Source organism: Sturnus vulgaris, unplaced genomic scaffold, assembly GCF_052056855.1.
Source record: "Sturnus vulgaris isolate bStuVul1 unplaced genomic scaffold, bStuVul1.hap1 Scaffold_465, whole genome shotgun sequence".
NCBI lineage: Eukaryota > Metazoa > Chordata > Aves > Passeriformes > Sturnidae > Sturnus > Sturnus vulgaris.
The window spans coordinates 148,323-156,680 of NW_028276484.1; positions in this window are offsets into that span (position 1 = coordinate 148,323).

Below are 8,358 nucleotides of genomic sequence, written 5' to 3' on the forward strand. Positions count from 1 at the left end.
CGGACCCATCTGCTGTGTCATTCTGACAGCATGTTACATAGGTTGGTCTAGTTAAAGTCAAGTTATACCAACAGTCAGAAAGTTTGTCCACACAAAGCTTTCTAATTTCCACATTGTTGGTGATGGGTTCCAAGGCATAATTATCAACCTGTTCCTGGTGACAATACAGTATAAGAGAGACTTGTTTTTCACATGACCGTACTGTTGTGGGGCAAGGACTCGCTGTAACGTTGGGCTGCAAACTACCGGTTATAACCGATTTTAAAAATTGCCGGCGATCGCAATGGTAGTAGCTTTCTCGTGAAGGGATTTCTCCATTTTTCTGCATCCTACCTTAATTTTGTCACCAATCGTTCCCGTTAGTACCCTAGCCCAAATCCTTTTTGTCCCAACCCCGGTCACTCGAACGTATACCTCAGAATCGTGCAATACTACCGTCGCTGGGTTTGGGCGACGATCTCTGGGGTACGGTCCTAGAGCACCGGTATACCTGATGGAAGCTTCAGACCATGGCCACTCAGCCGAGTTTTGGCCACGGCGTTGCGGTAGGATACAGAGAAGTATCAAAAAGATTATCACTGTTTAACCGTTCGCATGTCATTCAGTGTTCTTCCGTGAAAAGCAAAGACAACAGAGTCTGCCACCAAGAGGCAGGAGGTCAAAACGATGGAACTATCCAACGGGTACTAATCCGACGCTCCTTCCCCAAAGCATCGGTGGTTACTCATGCCTATTTATTCAAAGGGGTTTTTAACGCTAACGGTACTTCTACTGTACGGAGGTTTACTAAAACAGGTTGCTCAGGTGTTGGGGGTTGAATTGTTCCCTTTTCTTTCTGTGGAATTTTCCCCATTGTTACGCTAAGTATTTGTGGCTGCACCTTAGTAGTAACAGTTTTCTTTCTCAGGAGGGTGGGGACAGGGGGAATATCGGAAAAGCAAAGGTGGGATGGGGGGGCCAGGGTGCTCTCTCACTCGCTAATGGAGTGAGAGGAAGACGGCCGGGGCATCCTAGCATCCTCCCCGCAGTCCCAACGCCGGGAGCCACGTTCCCTGCCGTCGGACATCGCACCGCCGCCTTCCCCCTTCGTCCTACTTCCTCCGGAAACTCTGCCGAGCACCACGACCGACACCGTGAGGGGGGAGTCGCTCCTCCATTCCTCTCACACCCGGGCCATCAGCCAGCCCCCTTCAGCTGCACGGGATCTGCCCTGTCCCCACGACCGGTACCTGAGCACAGGGAGAGGGAGCCTGGGGCCAAAAAAGGACTGGAACTGAGTTATAGTGTTCTGTTTTGCTGTCAATTTTTATAGCTGTTGTTTTTTCTTTTGTTTGCCACGTTAGATATATTAGTAAAGAACTGTTATTCCTATCTTCCATATCTTCTGCCTGATTTCAAACTATAATAATTGGAAGGGAGGGGGCTGCACTCTCCATCCCAGAGAAGGGTTTCTTGCATTCCCTTAGCAAATACCTGTCTTTCAAACCAAGACACCTTTTACAGCTTGCCATAATTGAAGATGCCAACTTCACTCGTGGTTTTAGGAGTCGCTTTAGGAGACCATTAGTCCTTTCTACAATTCCGTTGGCTTGTGGGTAATAGGGGGTGTGAAAAGTCCGCTTTATTCGTTCCTGCCTTGTCCCACCCTGTACTACTTTAGCAGTAAAGCGAGACCCATTATCAGATTGAATTTCCTGCGGCTTTGGGAAAGTTCCAAACAATTTTTGCAATGCCTTAACAGTGTTATCTCCTGTAGCTCTATTAAAAGTTTCAGCTCCACCTAACCCCGATATTATTTGCATTCCTACCATCACGAAATGTTTGCCACCTGAATTTTTAAAGGGACCGACATAATCTATCTGCCACGTGTTCCATAAGCCTTTACCCTTCCTTAAGCGCAACGGGTCACCTTCCAAAGGATGTCTTTCAAATCGTCCACGGCATCGCTCACTAGCTGATACGCACGTTTTGCGCATTTCCCTGGTGACAGGCCAGCCACGAGCAAGGGCTTCCTTGTACAAATCTTTCGCACCTGTGTGTCGTCTTTTATAGGCAGCCATTCTAGCAGGTGCTCCCAGTCCTCTGTAATTTGTTCATTTTTCTGGGGATTCACTCTCGCTAACTCATCAGCTGCATTGTTCTACTCGCCGGCTGGATTTCCATCTGTCTGATGAGAAGCCAGTCAACCTACGTCAAAATTCCCTTGACCTGCTATATTTAGAATTTTTTGCTATACTGGGATTCTGTTGACTTCCTAATCATTTTGCTGCCAGAAAGGAAGCCACTCTGTACATCCTTTAAACGCAGCATAGGAGTCAGTGTAAATACAAACAAGAGAGGTATTATGTGCCTCACACTGGAAAACACTCCAAACAGCAATCAGCTCACCCACCTGAGCACTGCCTTCTCTCTCACTAATAATTCGCTTACCAGATGAAGTATGGAGAGCTACTGCCCTGTATTTCCACACCTTTCCCTCTCGTTTAGCAGATGCATCAGCTAACCAAGAATTTGCCAGTTTTTTGGGAGAAAAAGGAGGGGCCACTTTAATTAACGAGGCAGGTTTGTCATGGCCGCTAGCCAAGCTTTCAGTTTCTTGTATTGCCAGATTTTTTGCAGCTCCTTCTGTTACTAAGAAGATGTTACAGTAATGCTCGATCTGCGCATACCACTTCCTGACTGAGGTTCTTTGGGCTACCCCTCAGGGGGAGGGGTCCTGCTGGTAACCACTTGAATAATTTTGAAAGGGCCTCTCAATACAAGTGATTGTTGACCTGTAATTTTCTTCACTTCTGTGAGAGCTAAGCTACCAACAAAAAGTCCCTTTTCCCAAGTAGCGTACCTTTTATCGGCATGTTTAAAACCACAGGAATAGAAACTCACTGGCCTTGTAGGGCCCTCCGGGCCCCCTTGCCATATGCGCACCGACAACCCTGAGGTGGGAAATCTCCATTCTACCTGGAAAGGATCTGTGGGATGAATAGGGCCTAGAGCTTGATGCGCAGTCGCTTGAAAAATCAGCAATTGCAGCGCTTCCTCCTGAGAAGTTCAATCCCATTTCACCCCTTTCCTCAGCAAGTCATAAAGAGGCCTGGCAATTATTGAAAAATCTGGAATGTGTTTTCTCCAGAACACTAATAGTCCTGGAGCTTGTAGAAGCTCTTTCCTGGATCCAGGCATTTTAATTTGATCTAAGGAAGTTCAACTGTCAGGTGGAATACATGTCATATCTCCTTTCCACCCAATTCCCAAGAACTTCATCTCCTGAGAAGGTTTTTTAATTTTCTCCGGTGGAATTTGTAACTCAAGGCTATTCAGATGTGTTGGGAACGATAAGGATTGGACAGGAAGTTCTCACAGATACGTACGTGTCACAGAAAGATCTTTGAATGTAGAATCTGAAGAAGGAATAGAAATGACAGCAAGTTTTGATATAGAAGAGAAGAACTGCTGAGCCAGCCTTACTGGGTGACTAGAAGGCAAAGAGCAAGTGAGTTGGAAGGGGATTTTTTGGCTTAGAGCAAAGGAAAAACCCTCCTCAAACAAAAGATGTTTTACCAAACAAAAGGATTTTCACAGACAAACAAGGAAGCCGATGTTGCAAGTAGAGAAGAGATCTCAGAATTTTCCACTGCAAGAAAACTGAACAACGCCTTCTAGCGTAAACTGTAACATCCTAACCTTTTGCGACTGGAAATAGCAACACGAATACTGTAATGTTAGTAGTTAGGATAGGTCATAGGTAATAGTAAAAGTATTGCTTGGTTGTCGTGCGTTAAGACGCTCTGTAATGAAAAGCGTATAATGCATCGTCACCAGAGCCGGAGGGGGCTTCGGACAAACCTACAGCTGAAAAGGCTGTGGGCTGGGCTCTTGTCACCCACGACCCGTGAATGGCTGTATCATTTGGATATAATAAACGGCGTTTTCAAGAGCTGCCCAGAGCCCCGCGTCGCTCGATTTCGGCTCTTACAATTGGCGCCCAGATTTTAAAGGGCAGAATCGGAATATTCTTCAGTAAGAGGCCTCCCGGTGAACTTGAAAGGGAAGAGGATTAGGCACGTTGAAGGAAAAGCGACCGGTGCCTGGACATCGTTGCTGCTGGACGGTACGCGGACCGGAGCTCGACGGCTTCTGCTGCAGAGGAAGACAGCAGGTGCGCACTGGGTAATCACGGGGCAGAATATATCTGCAAATCAGAGGGATGTGTATCAGCATTTTTAATCTTTAATTGAATCAAGTCTTGCCTAAGCAAGAGCTCAAACAGATTGTAACATGGACTATAACTCATGTCCCAAATGCTAACTCTGAAGAGATCTGTACTAGAGACTTCTGGGACTCTGTAGCGGTTAAATTATATAACATTTCTCACCGCAACAAAATAGCAACAGATTTACTCCCGGCTTGCCGTTTGCTTGTGGAGATCTTTGTCCCGAAACCGCTCCCCGTCCCGCATTCCACCTGAAGTCTCACCGCCGATCCCCTCCGAGCAGTCCCTGCCAGCTTCTCCAGACGCGAGAAAGGCGGGGGAAGATAACGCCGATTGCCACTGCGGTACGAGAAACTGACGAATGTAACAATACCCTGGAGGGAAAAGGGGACTTTAAAACAACACCAGGAACCCCTGGAAAGCAACCGGATTTGTTTCGCCAATGACCACTGCTGACTTGCGAATTGTCAGAGTGTGGAACTCAAGTTGATATCACAGGCGCTGATATCAAAGGAGCTGATGTTACTGTAATATCTCATTCTGTTTGGCCAAGAAATTGGAACTTTGTAAGTCCTTCAGGTGCCCTCGCAGACATCGGAGCGTCACGATCCGCTATTAATGCGGAGCGGGGGTCGTGATGGTTCTTTTGATCAGAAGGGTGCAAACAGGCAAAATGCAGGGGACAAAATCAGTTTATTCAACGGCAGAAAATCAGTTTATTCAACAACAGCAATGCATTTCATCAAATGCCGACAATTCAGTTACGGTAAAGGGGAGAGGTATAGGAAACAAAGTATAGGGAAAGGGGAAGGAAAGGAAGGGATGGGAAAATAGCTACCAACAGACGAGACGGGCGTCCTCGCGGGTCATCCGATAGACGAGTCTTCGTCCGTGGGGAGATCTCAGGGGTCTTCTCCAGGGGGTAGACGTGTCTTCCTCGGTGGAGAGATCTCAAAAGGTCTTTTCCAGAGGGTCGCTCTTTATAGTCCTTATCCAAAGCGAGCGGCCTCTGGCCAAGAGGTGGGAAGATTTATGGACCATTGTGTGGTGCTGCAGGAGACAGGTACGGTCAAGCAGTCCTCAGTTGGTACAACGCGACCTCTGGTTGGTGCCACGACAGCACAGTCCAGTGAACACAATACACCAGCACGCAGTCACGAGCATCCACCTTGGCCCGGCCGGCAAACCATTGTCGGGAGTCAGCCTGGGTGGGGGTCCTCGAGGTCTCCTTGCGACGGTCGGGAGGCAAAATCGAGGGGAACTTCGGACCGACCCTTACACCACCCCGTGACTCACGATCGTCGTCAAGAGCGCCCCTTTGTAGAGTTGTAGTGAAGTCTTCAGTTGTGGCGTCTTCAGGACTCGTCCAAGTTGGTAGCATATCCCGGAAAACAGAGACCGGAAAGTAGGAAAAAGATAAGGGACAGGATAAGGAAAGGGAGAAAAGGGAAAACAAAACAGATTAATTATATTCAATTTTTTGATTGCTAACAATTTCAAACAATTTGTTCAATTCTTTAATTTTTTTCAATTTTGTTTAGAAATAAATCAATTTTTTTAAAGCAAGTTTTTGATTAAACAATTCTAATTGCCATTAGAAGATAATCAATTCTAGTTAAAATATTTTATCCTATTTAAAACCTTGTGTCAATAACCCTAGGGATGTCAACAGTAACCGATCTGGATACATCTGTCACAGATGCCAATTGTGCTAACCGTTTCATTATTCTCCAAGTCACAATGTATAGAATTGCTGATAAAACAAAACCAAAATGAAAAGAACAATGGTGGGATGACACAATTTGTTCAGGACACCTCTAGCAGTAGGTGACCACCCAAAGAGAGTATCCCACCACCTGTGTTCAGCATCTGTCTTTACCCTTTCCAAAACACGATGTATTTTTTCCACATTGTGATGAACAGCTATTAGAGTTTTCTGTCCATTTTTCTTGATCTTCTCCAAAATTTCGATCAGATCTTGGTGGAGCAACAATTGCTTCACCAGAGAGAGGTTCATTCCAATTGGAGTGGGCAATAGATGGTGGATCAGTCAATTTGACTGCAAAAGATGGTGAGAAGTAACTGGGGCTACATAGGAAAAATCACATCATGAAATCCTAGTAAAGTTACAGACACAAAAGTTTGAATGATTTTTAGTATTCACTACTAAATTTTCTATGGAAACACTATCGCAAGCACTTCTAAAGCATGCACATCCATTTCCTACATATACCAGTACTATTTCAGGAATCTCGTTTGGATGAATTTCAAAATTGCAAACATTCTGTTCTGTATCCAAGCAAATATCTTGAGCTCTGATTGCATTACTTTCACAGATAAACCCTTGTTGTTCCCGGACAATGCAAGTTCCCAAATTGACGGTTTGCCACCTCCCACCGATTTGACGGGCCCATTCCCTATGCTCGAAAGGATAGAGAATAGCTCCATCATGGTTCAACCCTAATGCAATGATAGGGAATATCGAATGCACTGAAGCATTACGAATTGTCAGTACAAAGGCTGTGGCTGTGTTTGCGCTGGGATCGTAGGTAAAATTTACTAAGTTCCACCAGGACTGGAATTCTTTTTCAAAATCAGTGGCACTTTCCCAGAGTATTTTTCAAATTTCAGTGGGAAAAGTGCCTTCCTCACCTTCTCTTATAATTAAAGCAGCAACCGACTGCATCCACAACTGGGCCCGGATACAACTGAGAGCCAAAGAGATGATACTTTGTGTAGTACCAAGTGCATCGATTATCAATTTGTGGTCATTTACGTCCCAACTTGGTAATATGTTTGATAACAACCACTGTTGGGTCCCCAAAGCTGTTAAGGCTGTTTGCAGGGGCCGTTGTAATTTGGTTACATCTCCAGCTGTGGTAGCCAATTTATTCATTAGTACTTCTGAATCGATGGTATTCAAAATTCCTAATCCTGTTCCCACAACACCGGTTATGTCTCTTGCCATTCATTTTTTTAGAAGGATTCCGTTTCCACAGCCAGGTTGTCCGTCCCTCAAAAGAAGTCTGTAGAAAGGGTGAACAAGCTGGCTGAACTTCTGAGACATTATTTTGCATCAGCAATTTGATTTGTTTGAGAAACCATGCCGGATTAAACGATATTTGTTGTTGGCCAGTTTTTCTAATTACATATGGTCCAAATTGAAAAATCGTAGGGCTCAACACAACCGGTGGTTGGGTAGTAGGCGTTACAACATTAAAATCAAGTTCCCCCCAGTATTTTGTATCATTTTTTCCACACGTGGTTTTATAGGAAAATTGTATAGCAGTTAGATTTAGCCAACAGTCTTGAGTTTGGGTTCTACAATATAAAGTCCGGCCGTGGGGTCCTATGCCATAACCGTATGCAGGTTTGATGAGGGATCCGGCCATTAATTTACGAGTTATTGTGACATCATCACCTTGTGTCACCGTGAAGGAGGAAAAACTTTGCTTTTGCCATCCAACACTAAGGGGGTGCTTCTTCATGTCCCTCGGTGTTCTTCTGTGAAAAGTAAACACAGCAGAGTCTGCCTCCAGGAGGCAGGAGATTAAAATGATGGAACTATCCAGTGCGTAGCGTGGACTGGAATTCTGTTAACTTCCCAATCATTTTGCTGCTGAAAAGGGGGCCACTCTGTACCTCCTTTAAACACAGCATAGGAGTCAGTGTAGATGTAAACAAGAGAGATATTCTGTACCTCAATCTGGAAAACACTCCAAACAACTGTCAGCTCACCGGCCTGAGAGCTGCCTTCTCCCTCAGTAATAATTTGTTCACCAGCAGAAGTGGGGAGGCCTACTGGCCTGTATCTCCCCACCTTTCCCTCTCGTTTGGCAGAGGCATCAGCGAACCAAGAATTTGCTGATTGTTCAGGGGAGAAAGGAGTGGCTACTTTACTTACCAAGGCAGGTTTGTCATGGCTATTAGCCAAGCTCTCAGTTTCTTGTATTGCCAGATTTTTTACAGCTCTTTCTGTTACTGAGAAGATGTTACAGTAATGTTCTATCTGGGCATACCACTTCCCAACTGAGGATCTCTGGGCCACCCCGTCAGGGGGAGGGGTCTCAATAGTGACTGAGATGTGTTTTCTCCAGAACGCTAATAATTCTAGAGCCTGTTGGATCTCTTTCCTGGATTCAGGCAAT